The sequence below is a fragment of the Cervus elaphus genome, chromosome 20 (assembly GCF_910594005.1).
Source record: "Cervus elaphus chromosome 20, mCerEla1.1, whole genome shotgun sequence".
Lineage (NCBI taxonomy): Eukaryota > Metazoa > Chordata > Mammalia > Artiodactyla > Cervidae > Cervus > Cervus elaphus.
Genome location: NC_057834.1, coordinates 44,630,944 through 44,657,629, shown reverse-complemented (window position 1 = coordinate 44,657,629; position 26,686 = coordinate 44,630,944). Strand labels below are relative to the sequence as shown.

General features: G+C 41.4%; 1 protein-coding gene across 5 annotated transcripts in view; it reads left to right on the top strand.

The window, feature by feature from the left end:
* The first annotated feature begins 272 nt into the window (after nt 1-272).
* BCL9 (BCL9 transcription coactivator) overlaps nt 273-26,686 on the top strand; it is a 93,405-nt gene continuing 66,991 nt past the window's right edge. For 3 of the 5 annotated variants that reach the window (XM_043876685.1, XM_043876682.1, XM_043876683.1), the window contains exon 1: nt 273-455. The gene's annotated coding sequence lies outside the window, so the exon portion shown is untranslated. The remainder of the gene's footprint in view (nt 456-26,686) is intronic. The other 2 variants (XM_043876684.1, XM_043876678.1) reach the window with 1 other exon arrangement.

Sequence of the window (26,686 nt, the reverse complement as noted above, 5' to 3'; positions counted from 1 at the left end):
GTGTCTGCCTGCGCAGCTAGGCCAGGCCTGCGAGCCTGCCTGTCACTGGAGAGTTTTAGTTTGCATTCAGAAGAAAGGAGGAGGGGAGGCAAGGAGGGGGGAGGAAAAGGTGGAGGGGGGAGGAGTGGGGGGGCACTGAGAAGGGAGGGAGAATGTCTTGTTTGTGGCTTGTCAGCAATTGCTTGAGACAAGCTTCCATGTGTGAAAGCTACTTGGCATGAATGCCTGGGCCGTACCAAGTGTCACCGCAGCAAGAGGGGGAGTCAGAAGAAAAACAGATCAGACCAGAGCAGACAATAGGCCCCTAAAGTGTTCCCCCTAAGTTGCTTTGATGTTGTCCTAGTGTCTTGATACCAGGAGGCCAGGGATTGCAGGAAAAGGGTCTTTTTTGTCTTCACTCACTTTCCCCCCTCAGTTTCTGAAATGATTCTCCAGAATTTCTCCTCATAAAAAAGGTAAGAGCCCTAACAATTCCTTCTTCTGTGGCAGGCTGGTTCGCCCGTGCCTGGAAGTGGGGGTCTCATTCCTGCGCTGCTCAGGAGGAGCGCTGGGAGCCTGCGATTGGAGCTCTAGCCTTGCCCCTGGAAGTCTTTGCAGGCGCTCCGGGCTGGGGATGGCCCCCTCTTTCTAGGGAACCCCAGTAACACGATCTGCGCCTCTGGGTTGATGGGGGAGAAGGGGTGGATGGAGAGGAATGGGAGGAGGGTGTGAGGTTGGAGGGCGTGAGGGGGGAAAAAAGAGAGAGCAGCCTGAAAGAGAGGCAGAGAAGGGCAGAGCCCTCGTTCAGAGCAGCCCCAGCCAGGAGCCCAAGGAGGGCCTCCTTGCAAGCTTGCGCGGTGCATTCTCAGGCTGAGCAGGGGCCGGCGGGGGCTCCGCCGAGCGCCTGCAGAGATTACACGAGCTTTGTGTGTGTGCGAGTGTGCCTGTGTGCGTGTGCGTGTGTGTGCACTTCCCACACCCTGCCCTGGCGTGCCTCGTCGTGAAGGGGAGGTACCCCCATCCTTACCACCCCAGCCCAGACTCTCCGGGAGGAAGAGCGGCATGGCAGGCAAGCAGGGAGGCTGAGAGAACTCTGTCGCAAGACGATCCAGAAACTTTTCCCGTCTCAGGGATCTCTCTGGTGGTAGAGACCGTGAAGGAGTTGTGGGCGGCCCCATGCCTCAGTTTCCCCAGCTGTAAAATCCAGAGAGCCGCCTGGGGATGCTGCCCGCCTCTCTGGGATCCGATGAAAACGGAACAGATACCCTTCTGTCTCAAACGCGTTGACAAATCTTCGAGCTAGCAATGCTGTGGCATCACAAAGTAGAAGTGTTATCATTGTTCTTGATCGTCATCATCATGATAATAAAACCATCATTAAGACACCCTGAGACAAATAGACCGGGGAACACAGATCAAGTGTCTGAGCATTTCTAAGGAAACAAAAAGCCTTTTTCCACCTGTTGGCTTCTGTCCTTTTCTCTTGTGTCTTTTCCTTAGATTTATTGGCCGATTTGTACAGAGAATGGGGTGGGAGGGGTTGGGTTTTCCCCTTTTCTCCTCCCTGGTACATATTTTTTTTTAAAAAGAAGGTCAATGTAAGATGCTTGAGAGAGAAAATGTGTCTCCCGTTATAGGAGTTTTTTCAAGACCTTGTGTTTTCTGGCTCTAGCAGGGCATGCAGACACATCTGTAAACTCTACCTTGGAGGTTTAAAATTTTTATTGTGGCTTCTAGAGATTAAATGAGATTTATTTACAAATGCTGTTTATCAGAGAGTGAATATCTTACTGTGTGTGTGTGAGGGTAAGAATGTGAAGGTTGTTTACTCACTGGTGGTTTTGTGGATAAAACCTTTGCTTTTTAAAGTGACATCTTGAGAGATGGGACTAGAGGACGAAAATCAATGCCTAATATTAATTTAAAATTTTTTTAAGGAAAAAATATGTCTGCTTATTTTCTCAAATTATGGGTTTCCTTTCTTCTGTTCTTACACAGTGATTGTTTCAAGGCTCTCAATTGTTGCTCTCTCTGAATTCTCTGGGGGAATTTCTCTTTCTTACCTAATTCTAGGTTTTCTGTGACTCTCCTACTTGTCCATTAAAAAAAAAAATCTGTAAAAGTCTGAGAGGCTGTGCTTCCTTCCATTCTAACTGCAAATGTTTATCAGACCGACTCCCTGTGATAGCTAGAGATTGAAGCTCTGGTTGAGATTATTTATGTTCTTCCCATTGAGGCCTAGAGAACCTGACTTCTGGGTTTGGAAAAGGATGAAGAGAAGGTATTAACTGGCTTGGATCTGGCAAGAAGTCACCCCCCACCCCAATAACATTTCATTGAACCAGAACTGAACTTCATATTTTAGAAATTGTTTTCAACTTTGTAAGCAGAAGGTCTTACCATGGTTTGTCTCTGGCAAGATTTCAAGGTCCAGAAATCTTCCTAAAAGGTTAGAATTTCAGAACTGCAAGGGAAAAGAATGATTATTCCTCAAGTTTTAAATGAGGACACAAAAGCCCAGAGAAGATCATCAGTGATCTGAAGGGGCTCAATACAAGTGTGGTTGCATCTGAATCATACCCTGGGGTTCAGAGTGCCCTGCAGGTCAGTTGTTACGCCAGCCATCCTTTCCTGGCCTCCACATTTGATTTTGTCTGCCCTAGCATTGAGCCAGCCAAAGATGGGCACCTTTTGGAGTTTTGCCTGCTGTACTGAGTTATGGCAGCACACTCAGCCCTGCTCGTGGCACAGACGTGGCAAATATGCGTCACAACATGAATTTGCATGAATTCACATGTGTATTCATTTGTTTATTCAACTAATATTCAGGGGCACTTGCTATGTGCTGAGCATCTTGCTGAAAACTGAGGATGTGGGAAAGAACAAGGCAGATGCACCTACACTTCTCTCAAAAAACTTGCAGTCTTATTGGTGTAATCAACATGAACCACACAAAGTAGTAATTATAATATTGATAATATACGTTGAACGGCTTGCAGATGCTCTAATGCAGGGCATAAAGTTGTATAAGTCATTGACCTGAAGTTTGTAATTAAACATAAACTAACTCTCTTTTTGGCTTTGTGGCTAGCTTATTACCCCTGGCCAACTTCCATTCCCTGGTAGCATTTCTACTCACATAGAGTCCAGTGTTTGTAAAGACAGCAGAAAATTCCCTCTTTCTCATTCCCTCCACCTCCTCCACACAATACAAAAGAGTCACAAATATGTCTGCTAACCCTTTACACATGTACTATTAAATAACTTCATACTTATTGTGAGCCAGCCTATTTAACAGTCATTATCTGGGTGATTCGTATTAGCTATAGCCTCTGTGCGCAGTTAAACCAAATAGGCATTGGAGGGGACATGTGTTTAGGGAGACTCTTGTCTCATTGCACTTGTTCCATAGTTCTTCCAGGTAATACCAAACACTTAGCTGCAGGACACGCCACCATTATCACTGTCATCTTAGAATTCCAAAGACATTTGTGTACAAAATGACTTCCCATTCCTACCAACAAGCATACATATCTAAAAAGGGGGGGAGGGATTAAAGCCTCTTCAATGGGTCCACTTTTGGCTGGTTTGTTAAAATCTCACTGGTTTTATGAAGTCAAAGGTAGGAGAATTCCCCCCACCCCCACGTTTATGGTCTTGTTTGGAGAGAATATTTTGTTGAAATGCCAGTCATTTCCTTGGAGGCAGATCTGTTAATGCTTATACCACCATTTTCTACATTGTGTCTTTTTCTGGTACTCACAGGTGTTAAGTCTTCAATGTTGTCAATCCATCCTTTTTTAGATTAATTTAGTAGTTTAAAAGGAAGACAGATATGCCCACCCACACATAAATCATAGGTTTGATGCCTATCCTCTGGGAACCCACACAGGTTCTATGGTCAAGCCATGTGAATAAGAGGCATTTCTAAATACCCATTGTTGCTAGGCAGTGAGGTAGTCGACACACGTTGTAGTAACTACCCTTTCCGGAGCTTTGGTAGTCGTCTGCATTTGGCACCTGTGGCCATTGCCTTCTGTGAGCTGTATGACTTCATTTGCAAGTCTTTGATCACTTCCGAGACACTCCCCCCCCAACTCCGTGTTACTCACTGGGGAGCTGCCTCTGGGGGAGGCAGGCTGAGTTGCCTCCGAAGAGTAATCCAAAGAGAGGAGTAATCTGAGTGGGGAGTTAAACAGTGAATAAAACAAAAATCTGGTTGGGGAAAACATTTAACAGAGCTAAGGAGACAGACAACAGTGATCCTGGTCATCCTCAACTCTAGAGAAATAAGAATGAAGATTGTGATGATATTTTAAAGAGGTACAGTGGTTGGATACTTGCATAAATAAAAGTGCTAGAGCCTCTAGTCCTGATGAAAGAAAAGAAAGTGAAGTCGTTCAGTCATATCCGACTCTTTGCGACCCCATGGACAGTAGCCTGCACCAGGCTCCTCCATCCATGGGATTTTCTAGGCAAGAGCACTGGAGTGGGGTGCCATTTCCTTCTCCAGGGAATCTTCCTGACCCAGGGATCGAACCCAGGTCTCCCACATTGTAGACAGACGCTTCATCGTCTGAGCCACCAGGGAAGTCTTGCTGAAGGTAAAACCAATACAACATGCAAGACATTCCTCAAAAGCCTTAGATACAAATACTGCTTTTGCATGTAGTTTTATTGAAGGGAATTTTGTGTCCTCCCAACCCCCAAGAGACATACATATAAGATGTAAAATGGAAATTTTCTACATTTCTTTTAAGTCTTGACATTTTGATGCAGTTTAAAATGATATCTGCTTAGTCCTCTCTTGTAATTTTTTTTTCTATTTTCGATCACACCATGTGGCATTTGGTATCTTAGTTCCCCACCAGGCGTCGAACCTGTGCCTGCTGCAGTGGAAGCATGGTGTCTTAATCACTAGACCACCAGGGAAGCCCCAGACTTCTCTTGTATTAATAATATTGTTTAGTTAAGTACTGTTGTTGTCCTTCTGTTATATTTGAGTAAGGTTATGTAGCTCACCTAAAGACGCACAAGAAAATAAGGGGCAAGATGGCCATCTGATTAAATCTCCCCGTTAGACTAAATCTCTTCAAGAGTTGAGAAGCAAAGAAGTGAGGCAATCACCATGCTATTCAGGTCAAAGGTACTGTGTTGACAGGATATTAAGATAGCTGCCTTAGTTTTTTAAATATATTTATTTAATTTTTGACTGTGTTGAGTCTTGGTTGTATCGTGAGGGCTCTCTTGTTGAGGTACAGGGGCTCAGTTTCCCCATGGTAAGTGGGATCTTAGTTCCCCAACCAGGAATTGAATCCACGTCCCCTGTATTGAAAGACAGATTTTTAACCACTGGACCAGCAGGAAAGATCCTGATTGCCTTAGTTTTGGCCCCTTTTTAAAAGACTGATTTAGAATGTTGATCAAAAGAGAGGAATTCCCCAATTCTAATTTAATAATTGGGCTTCCCTGGTGGCTCAGATGGTAAAGAGTCCACCTGCAATGCAGGAGACCTGGGAACGATCCCTGGGTTGGGAAGATCCCCTGGAGGAGGGCATGGCAACCCACTCTAGTACTCTTGCCTGGAGAATCCCCATGGACAGAGGAGCTTGGCAGGCTTCAGTCCATGGGGTCGTAAAGAGTTGGACACAACTGAGCGATTAAGCACACAATTTAATAATTACTTTTTTTTTTTTTTGCAAAGTACATTGGACTGGTTTCTGGTGTTGGTTTTGCCAATCTATTTCTCTGGACCTCTTATAGAATGAAGTTCTGTGCTGTACTAAATCACTTCAGTCACGTCTGACTTTTAGCCACCCCATGGACTATAGCCTGCCAAGCTTCTCTGTCCATGGGATTTTCCAGACAAGAATACTGGAGTGGGTTGCCATGCTATCCTCCAGGGGAACTTCCTGACCCAGGGATCAAACCCATGTCTCATGTCTCCTGCATTGGCAGGTGGATTCTTTACCACTAGTGCCACCTGGAAAACCCCTGTAGAATGAAGGGGTTGGACTAAATCCTCTCTAAATTCTCTTTCAGCTCTGTTATTCAGTATTTCTGACTCTGTGAATAGGATCTTCCATGAGTCTGGTCTTTTAGTCACCTTACACAAGGCCCAATTCAAGAATTATGTTTACCAAAAGGGGAAATGTGAATTTTGTGGGTGTATGAGATTTATTCCTGTACATCCAAACTGTGTTGACATTTTGAAGTGGAAAGCACAATAAGGAAAAGTACGGTTTTAACTTATGAATTTCAAGAGAATTTGCCAGTCAGCATGCAGACTCATGTGGAAGGAGACGTAAGAACCATTTTCAAAAGAGATGCATTTTGACTATGTCTTTCTGTATAATAAGTATGAATTTAAAATGGCTGGACACTGGGTACATCTCCTAGCTTCACCATTCTCATGCTTTTTCATAGAAATTGTGCTATTCCTTTCTGCATTATGTTTACATGTGGTTTTGAGGATGCAAGGGACCAATTTAAGCAATTACAGTGTTTATGATACATGCTGTGTGTTTAATGTTATGCTTTTGGGGATGACAGGACTGTTGATGATCTTTATGATATGCAACTCCTGACGGATATTGCTGAAGACTTGCTGATGTGATGACAAATACATAAATAAATGTATGTGTGCATATATATATATATGTATGTATGTATGTATATATATGATATGTTTAGAACGTGAGTAATAAATTGCTTCTAAAGTGAGCCCAAGAGTGGGACAAAAAACGAGAGTAAATGGCATTTTTATTAATCATGTTTTCTATGAGTAATTCCATGCACTGTTCTTTTGAAATTGGTTAAAGGTTTGGAAAGATATAATTGGAAAATTTCACATAACAGCTTTTAATGCAATTTTTAGAACCCCAGAGTAAGTTCTTCTGCCATATTTTAGAAATATCATCTTGGCTTGTTGCAAGAGTGACCAGTTCAAGGCTGCTTTGACAGTTAGTAAATCACTGACTCTCTTTGAATTGGTCTTATTTTCTATCTGAAAAAAAATAGTGTATAAGATATAATTACTTTATAATTGGAGAAGAGAGTTTTGAAAACAACATATAGTAATTTTTTTTCACTTATATTGTTCTTTTATTTTTGGTTGCTTAAAATTTCTAATTTGGGGTATTTTGCTTAATCTTACACATCAACCCTTAGAAGTAGATATATAAGAGAAAGGCATTATTGACTTTAAAGATGGAAAAACAGAAATAGGTTTGTGGAATAGTATAATGGCATGCCTTTTAGAATATACTCTGTAGAAATACATGAAATGTTTGATTATTGGTAAGTGTTAAACTATTATGGGAAATAATATTCTACATATTATTGTGGTCAACTAATTTTTAATAATATAAATGATTATCAAAAGTATTTTTATGCTATTCACTTGAAGATTCAAAATGCCTCTAATGTAAAGTTTTGGAGAACTTTAGTGATTTCCATGAAATCCAGAATCACTGTTTTTCTTGAAAAATAAATGCACAAATTCAAAATTAACAATAATGTGATGACAGTTGAAAGAAGCCAAGCCATCATTTGCTCAGAAGAGAAACTTGTGAATCTTGAGGTAGCTTTATCTTGCCTAACACTAGATCTATTGGACTGTCTATTATCCTTGGGGCTTGTGTAGTTAGTACGTGTTTGAGGAGGAAAACTTTGCAGAGGGTCTGTGGACAAGGGACTTTTTGAATGTAGGTCCAAGACACACTTACCCTAATGCCTGGAGTGGTGAATTATTGTATAGAAATCCATGAAATACTGGGCTGTTTAAGACAACCATACTCTAAAGAATGCAGAATTTTAGTTCTTGTACCAGTTACCAGGTCTTCTGCCTTGTCTTTTCCAAGCCAACTGCCGCTGCTCCTTCAAGATCATCCTGGCCATTTCTTCTGGAAAGTTCCTTAGTGTCTAAGGAACACAGCACCCTACCTCCTTTCCTGGGCTGGTCATGTACTTATGTGGCCCTCCTCACACTGCCCTGGAATGATCTGGCTTCTACTCTGGGCTGTGGTCCCATCAGGGACTGGGGCCGTCTTTGATTTTTGTACCCCTAACTTAGGGTGAAACAGCAGATGATCCATAAATGTTGTTGAATGGATAAACGTTTTTACTGTATACAGAAAGAATGACAGGTAAAAAGCTTAGATTGTATAATCTTATGTCTCAAGTTTAAAATACAGGAAATTTCTTATATTAGAGTATTCACTCTTCTTCTCGTTTGCAAGTAAATTACACATTCATAATGAAGTATTTTTCTACTCTTGAACATTCCTATTTCTTATGTCCAGTTTTTCTCCCCTAAAGCTTTTTTGTCATGTTTCCCACCCCTGAACCTTGTGCTTACCTTACTTAAGAGTTTATTTTTTATATCAAAGAATGTGTGCTCAGTCACTTCAGTCGTGTCCTACTCTTTGCGACGCTATGGACTGTAGCCTGACAGTCTCCTCTGTCCATGGGATTCTCCAGGCAAGAATACTAGAGTGGGATGTCCTGCCCTTCTCCAGGGGATCTTCCCAACTCAGGGATCGAACCTGCGTCTCCTGCATTGCAGGTGGATTCTTTACCCACTGAGCCACCTGGGAAGCCCTTATGTCAAAGAATCCCTTATGACAAATGAGTTGGTGAAGTTTGTCTTGATAGTAGTAGCCGAAGAGAAGCTTATTCTACCTCAGTACACGGAAAATAGAGAGATATTTGGGGAAGTCAGGACAATCAGAGGATAGTGAGGTAAATGACTGTCTTCCAGGAAACTGTAGTTGTGACCCATCTGAAACAAAGAAGGGGAATAGTACAATCTAACTTTTCTAAAAAGGTTTTTAAGTGCTGAACCCTCTAACAAAGGCATACTGGTTGCAAAGAACTGGATCACTGAAGTTTCCTCGAGAAAAGGGATTTTCATTGTGAGGATGCTCACAGATGGAACCTGGAATTAGAACTGGAAATCCCTGAGCTACTGAAGAAACTCTAGGCACCACCTTCTGTCTTCCATCAGTCCTATCCTCTCAGGGTGTGTTTGCTTTCCTTAAGCTCTGTTTGTTGCCTTCCTTGAGCTCCTTTTGCTGCCTGCTGGTTTGGTCTTCTAACGTTATTCTGAATAGTCACTCTCAATCTCATAGCTTTTGTTTACACCCAACTGTTGCTTCTTTAACTTGCCAAGGACCCCCCATGTCGAGAACCCTACACCCTTTCTCCCTTACTTCCTTCATGGCTTCTTCCCCAGGGCTTCTGTCCTTATATTCTTTCATTTGTAGTGTTCCCTGTGAATTGCTTCATTCTCTCAGAATTCCCTAATTTAGATTCCCAAGAAAGAATCCAACTGAGCCTTTCATTGCCCTGTCTTATAGGACTCTAACCAGTTTAGGATTGGAGTTGCCCACAGATCAGGAGTGCACCTTTAGTTCAGGATGCTGTGGCAGAGGGTAGTGGGTAGAAACAGGTGGGCAGTCAGTCAGTATAAAACTGGATTGCCTTTTAGTAGGAACTAAGGAATGCTCAAACTACCGCACAATTGCACTCATCTTACACACTAGTAAAGTAATGCTCAAAATTCTCCAAGCCAGGCTTCAGCAATACGTGAACCGTGAACTTCCAGATGTTCAAGCTGGTTTTAGAAAAGGCAGAGGAACCAGAGATCAAATTGCCAATATCCGCTGGATCATCGAAAAAGCAAGAGAGTTCCAGAAAAACATCTATTTCTGCTTTATTGACTATACCAAAGCCTTCGACTGTGTGGATCACGATAAACTGTGGAAGATTCTGAAAGAGATGGGAATACCAGACCACCTGACCTGCCTCTTGAGAAACCTGTATGCAGGTCAGGAAGCAACAGTTAGAACTGGACACGGAACAACAGACTGGTTCCAAATAGGAAAAGGAGTACGTCAAGGCTGTATATTGTCACCCTGGTTATTTAACTTCTATACAGAGTACATCATGAGAAATGCTGGGCTGGATGAAGCACAAGCTGGAATCCCTGTAGAAATATCAATAACCTCAGATATGCAGATGACACCACCCTTATGGCAGAAAGTGAAGAGGAACTAAAAAGCCTCTTGATGAAAGTGAAGGAGGAGAGTGAAAAAGTTGGCTTAAAGCTCAACATTCAGAAAACTAAGATCATTGCATCTAGTCCCATTACTTCATGGCAAATAGATGGGGAAACAGTGGAAGCAGTGTCAGACTTTATTGTTTTGGGCTCCAAAATCACTGCAGATGATGATTGCAGCCATGAAATTAAAAGATGCTTACTCCTTGGAAGGAAAGTTATGACCAACCTAGATAGCATATTAAAAAGCAGAGATGTTGCTTTGCCAACAAAGGTCTGTCTAGTCAAGGTTATGGTTTTTCCAGTGGTCATATATGGATGTGAAAGTTGGACTGTGAGGAAAGCTGAGTGCCGAAAAATTGGTGCTTTTGTACTATGGTGTTGGAGAAGACTCTTGAGAGTCCCTTGGACTGCAGGGAGATCCAACCAGTCCATCCTAAAGGAGATCAGTCCTGGGTGTTCATTGGAAGGACTGATGCTGAAGCTGAAACTCCAATACTTTGGCCACCTCATGAGAAGAGTTGATTCATTGGAAAAGATCCTGATGCTGGGAGGGATTGGGGGCAGGAGGAGAAGGGGACAACAGAGGATGAGATGGCTGGATGGCATCACCGACTCAATGGGCATGAGTTTGAGTAAACTCTGGGAGTTGGTGATGGACAGGGAGGCCTGGCGTGCTGCGATTCATGGGGTCGCAAAGAGTCGGACACGACTGAGTGACTGAACTGAACTGAACTGAAGGAAGGGCCATCTTCCCTTCCATATAGCTCACAACAAATGTACTTGACATATCTATTATGAGGCCATTAGGGAAGTCTGAGAAATTAAGGATAACCAGATTATTAAAAATTAAAATGTTTCATGGATGACGATTAGTATAACTGAGATAAGAAGACCGTGGGAACAAATAGCAACTTTATAACCAGGAAAGAAATTGGGAGAGGGAAGTGTATTAGAGTTAGTTCTTAGATGAGTGGCACCATTTCATACATTTATTAAAGAATGAATGTAGGTAAATAGTGAAAGTGAGACTATATTGACATGAATCCCAGAGGCTAGTTTAAAAAGCAAGCATAAGCCTGGAATTGAGGCCCAGAATGAGAATAAATAGGAATACTAAGCTTTTTAGGGAGTTTCTGCCTATCCTTTCTTCCTGTATTTTATACCTCTTCTCTGTTCTGTACTTGATCCCTCTTAACTTTAGCTTCTGGAACCATCTGTCATGAATTAGTGATGTGACCTTGGGCTGGTTATTTATTGTCTCTCAAACTCAATTTATTCATCTGTAAAATAGGGCTAATGATTATTATTTCAATAGCTTATTATATGAATTAAATTAGATGGCATAATATATTTAAAGTGACTGGTACACATTACTTAGAATGTCATAGGTGCTCAGTCAATTGTAGCAATTATTCTAGCACAAAGGAAGGAAAGAATTGACTAAACAATGTTCTAAGCAAAATTTTGCTTGTCATATCATTTATTCCTTGTAACAATCCCACAGGACTTGTATTATTTCTACTTTTTCTTTTATTGAGGTACAAGTACAGTAGTATATAGTTCATGTGTTATTTCTACTTTATGAGTGAGAATACACTAATAATATTTAATTGGTATTTGCTATGAGAAAAGCACTGAGCTAAACCCTTTCTTGTGTTGTCATATTTGAACCAAGATAGATACTGTTCGTGTCTTCATCTCCTAGATGAGGAAACTGAGGTCTAGATAGTTCAACTTGCCCCAAATCATACATCTAGGAAGTGATAATCAGAGCTTGGGTGTAAGTCCATCTGAACCTAGGCCAGTCTGACCGAAGTTTTCCAAAGTCACAGAATCGACGAATGTGAGTATGACTGAGTCAAGACTGAGGTCTTGGTTAGGGCAGTAATTCTGTAGCTCACCACCAGAGCCACACGCTGATGAAGAATAGTGGTCACTGTACACACACTTGTGCTGCCTCTGAATCTGAGTGCCATGACTGGACTGCAAGGGCAAACTTTGGAAAGGGTACAAAGGGAAATTTTTTTTTAATAATTGAAATATGTTAAAATAAGTTCTCTCAGACCTGCTGAAATGATTTAACAAACATGTGTTGGAAATGTCTATTGTGTGTCAGGCAATGAAAAATAGGCTTGGCACTGTGGAAATATAAGATGAGGAAGGCTGACTCCCTGCCTTCATTCTGGTGGATGGAGATAGATACTCACCCAGCCGGTGATAAAGCAGAGGACAACAGATGAAAGAACTGTGGAGTTAAGAGAGAACATTAATTTGGTGGTGAAGGGTATGTTGGTGGAAGGAACTTGGGAAGTCTTCATGATGAAGATGGCATTTGCAATGGTTTTTGAGGGGACAAATATGGAAGTACTGCCTTCTATAGTTTTCTTTTTCTTCACACCAAGGATTTCATAAAGGGTGGTATAAAGAAGATAACTACTGTGGTACTATGTGGCTAGATAATAGGATTTCAAAGAGTAAATTCTTTGACTAAAAGTAGAGAAATATCTACTCTGATTAATCATAGAGAATAAATAACAAGTTCCTATTGCATAGCACAGGGAACTAGATTCAATGTCCTGTGATAAATCAAAATGGGAAAGAATATAAAAAAGAACATATGGATGTATATACCTGGATCAGTTTGCTGTGTAGCAGAAATTAACACAACATTGTAAATCAACTATACTTCAATTAAAAATGATTTTAAAAATTAAAGGAAAAAATCATAGAGGTATATTGGCATTTTTCTGGTCTACAATTATGTATATTTTTATTGAAGGAATCAGAATGTGGAATCCTCTATTCTGTGCATCCTCAGTTGGGGATCTGTAGTTGTCCAGCCATCTAGCAAGAGCCTGCAAATCCCTCCAATGGCCAAATGGTACACCAGTAGCTGTTCTCAGCTATATTGAGTGGTATTAAGTAGGTATGAGCACATAGGTCATTTATCCATCTATACTTCGATTAGAGATTTTTTTCTGTAGCTGGAAATTCCCAGTTTTCCTTACATACATTATCAGGCTTTCTGAAATTTTTTTGGAGACAGTCCTAATTGAAAACGTTTTTGTCTTGTTTTCCATAAATTTGCTTGTGATTGGTAGTCTGTTTCCGAATGTTCTTTCAGATTGTTAATTAGATGGAGTTTCTACATCTTAATCCTGTTTACAGAGGCCAAGTAAATGTCTTCCACTTATCCACTTGCAGTGAGAAAGTCCATACTTGTGTTTATGCTGTGAGGTAGAAAGCCAGCTCAGGGAAGGCAATGGCAACCCACTCCAGTACTCTTGCCTGGAAAATCCCATGGATGGAGGAGCCTGGTAGACTATAGTCCATGGGGTCTTGAAAAGTCAGACATGACTGAGTGACTTCACTTTCACTTTTCACTTTCATGCATTGGAGAAGGAAATGGCAACCCACTCCAGTGTTCTCGCCTGGAGAATCCAAGGGATGGAGAAGCCTGGTGGGCTGCCATCTATGGAGTCACACAGAGTCGGACATGACTGAAGCGACTTAGCAGCAGCAGCAGAAACCCAGCTAAAAAGATCTGTCGTTTTGATTTATTTTGGTTCTTTGCTCAAGTCCCCTTTTCCCAAGCTCTGTCTTAATGCTCATCCTTTTTTTTCAAGGTCTGGCTCAAATGTCACCTTATGACAAAGTCTTTCTCAATTTCTAGAGCCCAGGAAATCTCTCCAACTCTATGGTATCCATGTTATCTTGTTCTTTTCTTGGAATGGTCGTAGTAGCTATATGTGTTTGCTATCTCAAATTTACTATCACAAATCCCTTAATAGGTAATAAACAAGAGGGCAGGGCCTTGAGTTCTAGTCATCTGTGTGTCCCTCAAAATACCTAACAGGGTCGCTGCTTTACAGTTGGTTGATGCTCAGAGGTGTTTATTGAACTGAACTTAATTGTATTCTTGGTTTTATTGGATTGGTTTTGGGTATGGTAACCTTGAAATCTGAGCCCCAGTTCCCTTTTGGAAAAGAAATGTTGCTTTAAAAAAAAAAAAGCATCATCTTACTGATTTTAGGATGAAAGAAACCATGTAATATAAATAGTAATTATAATTACTATTAATAAGCATCATTAACATAGCATGGACTGATAGGATTATTTTCTTTACTTGCTTTTGCTGGCTGAGTGGGCAGACTTGGTAAACTAACTGGTCTTTTCCATCTCTAATATCTATGATTCCTTGAAATTTTATGTAGACAAGTGCCAGCTAATGTATACTGGAAGGAACAATTGAAACAGCTCATACTCACTGATGGGCTCTGAATTACTCTACTTGTAAGTGCTCAGGAAAAAGATCTCGGATTCATTGTGGATTGCTCAATGGGGACATCTGCTCGCTGTGTAGCAGCAGTCAGAAGAATGAATGAGATATAATAGGCTGTATTAACTTTGAGAATGGGATAAAGAATAATGCAGAAGATAATATAGTGCACATAATTTGGCATTGACTACTTCTGTAATTGCAATAAAACATTTTAATGATATACACTGATGTTATGACTTCACCTTAAAATCAGAATTCGGCATTGAGTCCTTTCATTTCCGAGAAAACAAAGCAGAAATATAAAGGATCCAGAGAAAAACAACAGACTGTCTCCAAGACATACAAGGGATTTGCCTGTAATGAGAAACTGAAATGACAAGGACATTTTAATTTGGATAAAGGGGGGAAAATGACATTGTATAAATTTATTTAAAATTAATGAAAGTTTCAGAAAATTGCTAGAGCTAGCTTCTGATTATCCCTGGTAATGGAGGTCAGAAATAGGCAGGATAATTGAAATCCCTGATAATCTCCAACCCTCATTTCAGATATTAGTTGTAGGATCCAGTCCTATGGAAAGTTTTAACAGATGAATAAATACAAGACATAGCAGCCCAGGGTTTGTGAACTAAATGGCTCATGAGAAAGACAGTGTGGGGTGTTGGGAAATGCACAGAATTTGGAATAAGGTGAACAGGGTTCTATTTTGTCATTTCTGTTTATCATCCATACAACCTTGAGTGATATGTTTAACTTCTATGAGATCCAGTTCCCTCATCTGCAAAGTGAAAGGTCTGTAAAATTATAGTTTGTTGGGAAAACTACATAAGTTCATTGGAAGTGGTTGGTGAGTGGTGATGTATGAATTTGAGAGCTGGTTGTCAAGAGTGCTGTCCACTTGATTGGCCAATCTCGAGAGCAGACATGGCTCCCAATACCAGGGAGGCAAGGGGGGCTCACACCACTCTTCCCTTCTCTTCAATCTGCTATCACTAGCGCTCACAGTAGGAGGTTTTAGAAGAAGTATGCAACATTTCCTTCATCTCCAGAACCATCTGCAGCATGCCTACTCCCTTGCTTCCAGAAAACCTTAAGATAACTTTGCATATGTTTTTTATTAATGTGAGATTATTTAAAGGTCATCTCCTGTGATTTTCTCAATAGCCCTGTAAGGCTCATACTGCAATTATCCTCACCTTCCAGACTGCAGATACTGAAGCACAGACACCTTGCTTAGGGACACATAGTAATGGCAGAATACAGAGTCAAACCTATGCTCTCTTGCTTCTGGGTTGATTTTAAAAGTCTAAAAAATTGTCTCATGTGACAATATTGATCCCTTTCCTGGGGAGTGGCTGGGCTGGCATTTCCTTATTTCCCTGGGAACTCCTACTCTATCCTGTGGCACACAGTTCAGGATTCATCACCAGAAGTCATCTTGTCTGCTTTCATACCCCTGTCTTGTAGCTCTTAACAGGTTATTATGTTAACAACAGTAGAAACCCTTTTACCCTGTTCAGTGAATAGTTGGTGACTTAGCTGAACAAGTTCGTTAAAGCAAGAGTCATACAACGTGATGGAATCATCCCTTAAGCCTTTATTTCCACTTAAAACATCCCTCAAGTTTTTGATGTAGGGCCAAGGCCTGTCTTTTGAGTTTAGGGCCTCCCAGTAACACTCCTCATCCTATTTCTCATTTAAGCCACACCTCCAAGGCTTTCATAGTCATTTTGTCTCAGTTTCTTTAAAGTGGAGCTGGATCTTAAAGACATTCTGTGAGACAATCAGATTTTTCCAGATTTAATGTTGACTCTTCCCTAGTGGTTCAGTAATAAAGAACCAGCCTGCCAATGCAGGGAATGAGAGTTCAATCCCTGGGTTGGGAAGATCCCTTAGAGAAGGAGATGGCAACCCACTCCATTATTCTTACCTGGACAATCCCATGGACAGAGGGGCCTGGCAGGCTACAGTCTATGGGGTCGCAAAAAGTCAGACATGCCTCAGCGGCTAAACAGCAAAAACCCCCACAACCTAAGTTGACAATGCATTTTTTAGTAACTCACCTTTAATATGCCTTTCCCAAACTTTCAACTTATTGATAGATATAGAAACAATTTTCTCTTGTGCACTCATATTTCATTATTTTAAGTAACTTTAATTAAATTGTGGAATTATGATAAGAAGAACTAGCATAAATAGTTTTCTCCACTGGTGAGAAAGCAGGCTGTGGGCCTCCTGGAGTAGCCACTCTTGGCTGTGATCAGGCAGCATGCCATGGGCCTGGTCTTTACATTTGCAGGGGGAATGGAGACCACAGATGAGTCTCAGTTAGGTGCTGGCCACTTAGGAGAGCCCTGACTCAGTATGGCTTCTGTTCCATGTCTGGCCTAGAAGATGAATACCTTGAAACTTTAGCCTTTATCTTTTTGGTTAGTCCCCAAACCCACTACAGTGATAGGTGTGTGTATGTGCTCAGTCGTGTCCAACTCTTTACAACACCATGGGCTGTACCCCACCAGGCTCCTCTGCCCATGGAATTTTCCAGGCAAGAATACTGGAGTGAACTGCCGTTTCCTACTCCAGGAGATCTTCCCTACCTGGGAATTGAACCCGAATCTTTAGTATTGGCAGGTGGATTCTTTATCCCTGCACCACCTGGGAAGCCCAGTGGGTGCATAGTGGACCCTCAATTAACACTGATAAACTAGCTAACTGATTACACCAACAAAAGCAAAACTCAGCTTTGTTGCTGCACATCTTCTGGTGAGGGTCTTAAGCACCATCCTCTGTGCAGAAGTTGGATTAGAGAGAAAGAATTAGCAAAAGCATTCCCAGTATTGCTGTAGGATAAGATGATATATACCATTAGAAGTTGAATGGAAGGCAACTACAAAGAAGTGAATTTTGTATAATATGTAATTAACCTGGATAACTCACTAGCACAAAATAATAGTGAGACAGTACACTTGATAACATCTTTAAAAGGATTAGATAATATTCTTACATGAGGAAAAATCCACACTTAACAACCACAGTATTTGACTATGAAAAGCCTCTCTGATGATTACTTTCAGGACCAGCTGGGTCAAGAAAAAATTTCCCTGACTGACATATCCTTGCAACGTTGAGTTTATGATATGCTTCTTGTGACAAACTAAATCATCTTGAATTGAGCACCAGAAGAGGAAAGAAGTCAGATCTGAAGGATATTAAACTTGATGGCAGATTTGGGAGTTGCAGGTAGAATGTTGGTGAGGGCAGGGATATCCTCTTTCCTAAGATAAAGAAAATCAACCCTGAATATTCATTGGAAGCACTGATGCTGAAGCTCCAATACTTTGGCCACCTGATGCAAAGAGCCGACTCATTGGAAAAGACCTTGATGCTGGGAAGGACTGAAGACAAAAGGAGAAAGGGGCAGCAGAGGATGAGATGGTTAGATGGCATCACCAATTCAATAGATCTGAGTTTGAGCAAACTCCAGGAGATAGTGAAGGCCAGGGGAGTATGGCCTGCTCCAATCCATGGAGTCACAGAGTTGGATATGACTTAGTGACTGAACAACAAGAAAATACAATGGGCAAAAACACTTAGCCTTATGCTCAAAAAATGTTTGAAACAAAATTAACGGAGCAAGCATAGTTGGAAAAGTACAGAAAGTTTCTATGATGAGTAAATGGGATGAGAAAAAGTATCAGTTCAATTCAGAAGCTCATTCATGTCGACTCTTTGCAACCCCATCGACTGCAGCACACAAGGCTTCCCTGTCCATCACCAACTCCTGGAGCTTGCTCATATCCATTGTGTTGGTGATGCCATCCAACCATCTCATCCTCTGTCATCTCCTTCTCCCGCCTTCAATCTTTCCCAGCATCAGGGTCTTTTCCAATGAGTCAGTTCTTCACATCAGGTGGCCAAAGTATTGGAGCTTCAGCATCAGTCCTTCCAATGAATATTCAGGTCTGATTTCTTTTAGGATTGACTGGTTTGATCTTCTTGCAGTCGAAGGGACTCTCAAGAGTCTTCTCCAACACCACAGTTCAAAAGCATCAATTCTTTAGCACTCAGCTTTCTTTATGATCCAACTCTCACATCCATACAAGACTACTGGAAAATACATATATATATATGTATATATATATATCTCCATGCTATATATATATATTTACCTATTCGTGTATTTATATACACACACATATATTTGCTTATTATATGTATGTGTATATATATTCACAAATAAATAAATATATATATAGTGTGTGTGTATGTGTGTATGTATACAGTAGAAATAACACTCCATAGGATCTGGTGTGAATCTTCTCATTAATTTTCCATATTGTGTACCTGTTGGCCAATTCCAATAATTAATTCTTGAGGACCCCCCTATTCTTCAAGAGGTTATGAAGCAGTTATCTAGAAAAGGAAGAATGGAATTAACATTGTATTGAGCACTCATTGTGTGCCAGTTATTAAGCTAAGTATTTAATATAGCTTAGCATATTCCTTTGAATATAAGTTGCAATTGATTTTTTAAGATCAACTTTACTTTATGTGCCACTATGAAAGAAAAAAACAAAAACTCCCAATTAACCATAGCACACCATCAATGTTAAAATACATCTTGATTTCAGAGCTTTTAAGAAGTGAAAAATATGCATCTTAGAGAATCAGTGAGATATAGTATCTCATTTAATCCTCCCAATGACCCTTACATTAAGCATTCATATTGCCAGATGAAGAAAGTGAGGCTCAGAAAAGTCATTTGCCTAAAGTCAAGTAGCAGGTAACTGTTAGAACTGGAGTTGAACCCAAAGTAATCTGTCTCCAAATCCAGCACCCTTTCCACAGTTCCTTAGTTCTATGCCATTTTCTTTTTTTTTTTTTTTCCTATGCCCTTTTCATAGTTATAGAGTTCTATGGTGCTGATGGAAACCAGTGCTTGCCCAGGATTCAGAGATTTTAGAAAATAAATAATAAAAACAATGTATTCTACTAAAAGCACTCACCTTTGAACTTGTCTCCCCAAAACCTTTCCTCGGGGGGTAAAACAGTGAGTGACACTAGAGTCAGTAAGAGCCATGGAGTTCTAAGAGTAAAAGGGCAATTTGAGTTCCTCTGGTTCAGTCTATGTCTGGTGGTTGAACGCTGATGATAACACTCCCCCAGGGAGCCCTGTGACCTATGAGAAGCACCAGCAGGGCGGGGCCACTTGAGCAGCTCGGTGCACCTTTTGTGAGCTTTGCTTTCATCTCTTCACTGGTCCCGTTCTGTGTGTGGAGAGTCTAGAGTTGGCCTCACTGTCTTGGCACCACATGGCCCTTCCCATATTTGAGAACAAGTATGAGGGCCCCTCCAAGGCTTGTCTTTTCTAAGGTGAACCTTCTGAGTTCCTTACAGGACATGGTATAGAAGTCTCTCTGGTTGCTATTCTGTTGTCTGTATTCCTTTGGAAAAAGAGGAGTTCAGAAGGGTTTCCCAGGTGGCTCAGTGGTAAAAGAACCTGCCTGCCAGCCCAGGAGTCATAGGAGACACTGGTTCAATCCTTGAATCGGGAAGATCCCCTGGAGAAAGGCATGCAACCCACTCCAGTATTCTTGCCTGGAGAATCCCCATGGACAGAGGAGCCTGGTAGGCTACAGTCCATGGGGTCGCAAAGAATCTGACACGACAGAGAGACTAAGCGCAGCACAGCACATCTCCTGGCACAGGCTGTGGGTACATTTGATGTGTGCAGAAGCTCATCACAGAAGTATAGACTCCTTCCTTCTCTCTCCACCCCTCCCCCCTGCCCTTTTCTTAACACCTACTACTATGTAGGCCATCTGAACTTTAAAATGTATTTCATTAGAATTGATTAAGGATTTTTTACTTTGGGCCTATGTTTGTTTGTTTTGTTGATTTTTTTTTGGCATTTGATACTCATCTCCCCCAGTTTTATAACATCCACAAGTGAGATTTTTTTTAAAAGGTTTTTCAGAGCATTGATAAAAACATTGCGGCAAAAATTGAGCTGGGTAGGGACAAAGACAGAGCTGGCTGGGAGGTCATAGAAAATCTTTTAGTTGTTCAGTTACCAGTCCATTATATTCTTCTGTCCTACCTTTCTATGCCCTGGATTTCCCTATCTTGTTTATAAGAATATCAGGGGCTTTACACACGCCACCTCATTTTACCCGGGCAAAATGTCCGTAACACGATATGACTGTCCCTGTTTTCAGTTCAGTTCAGTTGCTCAGTCGTGTCTGACTCTTTGCGACCCCATGGACTGCAGCACGCAAGGCTTCCCTGTCCATCACCAACTCCCATAGTTTTCTCACACTCATGTCCATTGAGTCAGTGATGCCATCCAACCATGTCATCCTCTGTCGTCCCCTTCTCCCGCCTTCAATCTTTCCCAGCATCAGGGTCTTTTCCAATGAGTCAGTTCTTCACATCAGGTGGCCAAAGTATTGGAGCTTCAGCATCAGTCCTTCCAATGAATATTCAGAACTGATTTCCTTTAGGATTGACTGGTTTGATCTTCTTGCAGTCCAAGGGACTCTCAAGAGTCTTCTCCAACACCATAGTTCAAAAGCACCAATTCTTTGGCGATCAGCTTTCTGTATAGTCCAACCCTCACATCCATACATGACTACTAGAAAAACCATAGCCTTGACTAGATGGTTCTGTTTTACAATTAGGTAAACTGAGCCTCAGGCAGGTGAAGGAGCTCTCCCAGGAGTGTTTGTTAGAAGCAGAACCAGGATTTGCAACCGTGTTTTCACATTCCTTCTCCTCTACTGTGGATGTACCCATTGCAAATTTTTTTTTGCTGAAATTCAGAAATGGTATTTCTACCTCATTTTCCTGAACTACAGGAGAGCATTTCTGACCTCAAGGAACCAGATGTCATAAAAGAAGTGCCCTCTCTTCCTCCTTCCCCAGAGAACCTCAGTCAGGAGACTGGATAGCCCGCTTCTCTCTAAGGATTGGAAGTTCTCGCACCCTTTCCTTTCCGTTGACTTCTCTTAGAAACAGGCACAAAAACAGTGTTTGAACAAGAAGATTCTTTCCTGAACACGAAAGGGCTATTGAGCAGTATTTGGACTTAGAGAAAACAGAAATTTTAAGAAACTGGTAAAAGCCAGTTACCTAAACTCTTGGTAATAAAGTCGCCAGAGTTATAAAGACTCGCTTTCTCTTCGTCCCTCAGCACATGCTATGATGACTTCATATTTCAAAATAAATTACAATTGTAAAGTTAAAAACTAAAGAGAAAGAAAACAACATAAATGATTCAGGGAAGATGCAGAGAACCAGCCTACTGCTCAGTCCAAGGTGGGTGAGCATGGATGAGATACATATGGGGTTGCCAGTCCAGGGGGAGATGAGTCATATGCTGAGGTGTTGACTGCCACGTGCTCTCTAGCCAAGGGACTGGCCTTTGGCAGATTCCTTAAAACCTTCTGGGAGGAGTCTTTTAAACCATAAAATAGTAATAAAAACAGGGCACTATAGTTCATGGGAGCATCCTTTTTTATATGTAGATGATCTCAAATCCTTTTTGAATAATTTTCTTTATTTTGGCTGTGCTGGGCCTTTGTTGCGTGGGCGTTTCTCTAGCTGTGGCGAGCTGAGACTACTCTCTAGTTGCGGTGCTAGGGCTTCTCATTGCAGTGGCTTCTATTGTTGGGGAACATGGGCTCTAGGGTGTGCCGGCTTCAGTAGTTTCGGCTTCCAGGTTCTAGAGCACACACTTCAATAGTTGTGATGCACCAGCTTAGTTGCTCCGCAGCATATGGAATCTTCCTGGACCAGGAATCGAACCTGTATCTCCTGTACTGGCAGGTGAATTCTTTACCACCGAGCCACCGGGGAAGCATCTTGATTCTTAAACACAATTAATAATAGATACAGTGTGTTAGTCGCTCAGTTGTGTCTGACTCTGCTACCCCATGGGCTGTAGCCTGCCAGGCTCCTCTGTCCATGGAGTTCTCTAGGCAAGAAGACTGGAGCGGGCTGCCATTTCCTCCTCCAGTAATAATAGATGGTTTACAACTAAACACTATGCTAACAATATGTCTAATTTAAATAACACTGGGGACATGCAGTTATCCTCCTTCATAAAGAGAGTCAAGGTCTGTGCATGAAGCAAAAGAAAGGGAATGAGGAAAGGTCACCTTGTTGCTTCCCAAACAAATTTGTGCCCGTTTTCTACATAAATAGAAGCCTTTGCTCCGTGAGGAGGTTCATTCAGTACCTTTCTTCCAAAGCAAAGTCGCTGAAGATAAATGAACTCACCCACACAATTGATTGAGGTAAACCCCAACACACTAATTCAGTCTTTCTGGAATGCTAATACAGTACAGTGAAGAATTAGGGAATTAGCTGAAACTTTTTATCTTTTTTTCTAAAAAGGAGCTACTCAACTCAAAATTAATTGCGAAGGGAAATGGTTCTACATTATTTCCCATAAACCTACCTTGGGGATTGAAGGACTGTGGGTAGTGGGAGCCACAGACATGAAATCTGTGTCCTAAGGCACTGTTAACACAGTGTATGATTTTCAGCAACTCCCAAGTGACTTTTTCCTCACATCCATTCCATGTAAAACAATGGAAACCTATTTCCATGCTTATTTGTGTTTCCCAGGAGATCTTAAGTGCCATGTGAAGATTAAAGGGCTAGGCCCTTCTTATTCCCTCTCATGATTATTCATAATTTTCTAAAATAGTCTTATTGAACTGCACGACCTAAAGATGAATTTTAGGTCTAGTGCTCTGTTTGTTCATTTGTTCATTCAACTAATATTTATCAAGGTCCTCATCCCACTCGAGTATTCTTGCCTGGAGAATCCCATGGACAGAGGAGCCTGGAGAGCTTCAGTCCTTGGGGTGGCAGAGAGTCAGACACGACTGAGCGACTGACAGTTTCACTTTCCTGTACACTATGTTCTCTGCTTGGGACTAACAAGCATTAAAAAAAAAATGAATAAGGTTCAGTCATCATCCTTAAGGAGCTATTAATTTAGTAGAGGAGTAAGACATGTACACAGATAACTGTAATACAGAGAACAAGTTAATAAATGCTTTAAAAAGAGTCAGACCAAATCCCATGGGAGGTTAACATCTAGGTAGAAAGAGCAGAGAAAGCCTCAGGAAGATGGTATCATTTGACTCCAGGGATTGAACAGTAAAAGACATCTTACATATAACTGGAGGAAGCATCAATTCAGACCCAGGAAATGGCATGAGTAAAAGCCAGCCATGTGCTGAGAAGAGTAAGTAGACCATTTGACCAAAGCATAGGTCAGATGTAGGTAATCATGGAGAGACAGCAGCTTGGGAGACATGGTGGAGGATCTTAAATTTTGGGTTAGAGAATTGTAATGGAGTTTCTTGGGCAGTGGAGAGCCATTGAAAATTCTTGAACAGAAACAGTGACATAAGCAGATTTTACTTTTGGAAGATTTATCTGGCAATGGTATGTGGCGTGGAAGAGTTAGTCAAGAGTCTGAAAGACCAGTTAGGAAGCTATTAAGACTAGAGTAGTTCTGGTGAGAAGTGGTGAGACCTTGAATTAGGGTGAGGCAATGGGAATGCAATGGAGCAGTAACTTCAGAAACAGAGGGGCCGAGAACTTCAGAGAGGCCGAGTTGATAGGATTTGGCAACAGCTTAAGTGGGGGTGGGGAGAGACTCACCCATGACAGATAACTGGCAAAATGATGATGCTTTTAAGAGAAACTGGATGTGTGCACTTAAGTACTCAACATTTATGTATTTGGGTGAGGGGATGGCAGGATTAGAAATAATCTTTTCAAAAGGCAAAATCAGATCCTATTGTCCCCTGCTTAATATCCAAATGGCCTTCTACTGCATTTTAGAATGAAGTCCAAACTCCTTACCATGAACTTGTGTAAGGTCTCCATGATCTGCCCTTATGATTTACTCTAACCTCATCTCCTGGTACTCTCTCCAATGCTTCAGCTTTAGCCACATCGGTTACCTTTCAGTCCCTTAAATGCACCAACTTTATTCCTGCCTCAGGGCCTTTGCATTGCTATACCCCTGTGCCCAGAACACCCTGCCCTCACATAACTCGCCTTTCTTGTCAGTCAGCCCTCAGCTTCAATGTTATCTCCTCAGAGAAGACTTTCCTAATTAGTTACCATACCCATCACCCACAGCCACTCTTTCTCACATCATCCTGCTTTTATTCTTTATAGCACCTACCATAATCTGAAGTGATCTTATTTGTTATGTTGTATCTGTTCCCCTCTAACAAAAGTCAGCTCTAAGACCATGTCTGTATCATAACTGTATCCCAGTTATTAGAATCAAGTCTAGCACATATGAGGTGCTTCATAAATAGTTGCTGAATGAATGAATGAATTCTCTTTGGAGAATATTGGCTTTTTATTCAGGTGTCACATTCATGTGGACTTCCCTGATGGCTCAGATGGTAGAGAATCTGCCTGCAATGAGGAGACCTGGGTTCAATCCCTGGGTCGGGAAGATTCCCTGGAAAAGGGAATGGCAACCCACTCCAGTATTGTTGCCTGGAGAATTCCATGGACAGAGGAGCCTGGTGGGTTTACAGTTCATGAGGTCTCAAAGAGTCGGACACAACTGAGTGGCTAACACTTTCATTTTTTCACTTTCACATTCAGGTAGAGACAGGCAACAAATACTTGGATATATGGGATTAGAGCTCAGGAGAAGGCCAGGCTTGACATCTGTCTTCCAGGAGATGAAAAGTCAGGAAATGTATTACAACTCCTGGGCCTTTTTGAGCAAAGGCATCACTTTAGTGTTTCTGCCTCAATAACTAATCTTAAACCTTAAATCTCCAACTTAACCTCTGTTATCCAACTGAGTGTCTTCTGTCCTCCAGAGACTCTCTTCTTGGTAGACTTTAGCAAAAAGGCTACTTTGTCAGACATAATTTTGGAATCTCTATTTTAGAGTTGCCCACAGAGTCACCAGCACCTTAAAAGTAATGCAAAATATTAATAACTTCCATTCACTGAGCTCTTGTGCCAGGTAGTATACCAAATGTTTTCACGTGTTATCTCATTTAATCCACTTTAAAACCTTGTAAGGTAGGCAAAAAAAATCCCCAGTTTTGCAGTGGAGGAAACTGAGCCTCAGAAGTATAAATCCCTTGAACCCTGTCAGATCTGAAGTTCACATTTAGTCTGAGTGACTCCAAAGCCTAAGCGTGCTCTGCGGTGAAGTGGGGAGGGGGGCGGTAGAGTTTGTGGGAGGGTGAGAAGGCAGTGGGAATCTTTCTTTTCCTTTGAACGCACATGTGACTTCTGGAAACATACAGGAGCTGTAGAACAGAATCCCAGTTGTGCCGCTCAATAAGCAGGTAATCTCAGACTAATAACTTTATCAACAATAAAATGCTGCTGAGAATGCTGTCGCATAGAATTTGTTCTGTCAAGTACCATCTGCAAAACGCTTGGCACACAGTGGGACTTAATTTTTCTATTTTTTTTTTTTCTCGCAAGAGACACACTACTAACTCTTGATTCTCTCTGGGTTGGATGGTCTTAGTTTGTGGACTATTGAGTTCCTTGCTTTCTTATTATCATATTGTGTTGTATTGTTTAATCTGTAACAACTTCTACAATGAAGTCAGGATTGGAGGTTGTACTGTCTGTTAAAGGAACTGAAGAAATGAAGTCAGAAGTGATTGATTTAAATTACTGCTTCATTTACTGTTTGACCCTGGGCAAGTATCCAGGTCTCAATTTGCTCATCTGTAAAATGAGATAGTATTACTTGTCTTCTACATCACAGGGTTTTGGTGAGGACCAAATTATAGTCATGAAAGAACTTTGGAGAGCATAAAGTCATATATAATTGTGTGTGTGTGAGTGCTAAGCTGCTTCATTTGTGTCTAATTCTTTGTGACCCTACAGACTGTAGCCCATCAGGCTCCTCTATCATGGGATTTTCTAGGCAAGAATACTGGAGTGGGTTGTCATTTCCATTTCCAGGGGATCTTCCAAACCCAAGGACTGAACCTGGTCTCCTGCTTTGGCAGATGATTTCTTTACCACTGAGCCACCAGGAAAGTCCCATATGATAGAATATCAAAGATCAAAAGAATGTTGGCCATCATCTATTCCAACTTCCTAATTTTATTTATTTATTTTTATCCATGCCAAGTGGCATGTGGGATCTTAGTTACCCGACCAGGGATTGAACCTGCACTTCCTGCATTGGAAGTTCAGTCTTAACCACTGGATTGCCAGGGAGGTCCCCAAACTTCCTAATTTTATTAACCCCAAAGAACTGAGATCACTTGCTTGAGCTCATACAACTCTTCAATGGATTTCCACCACTCTTTGCACAGTATAACTGTGAACAC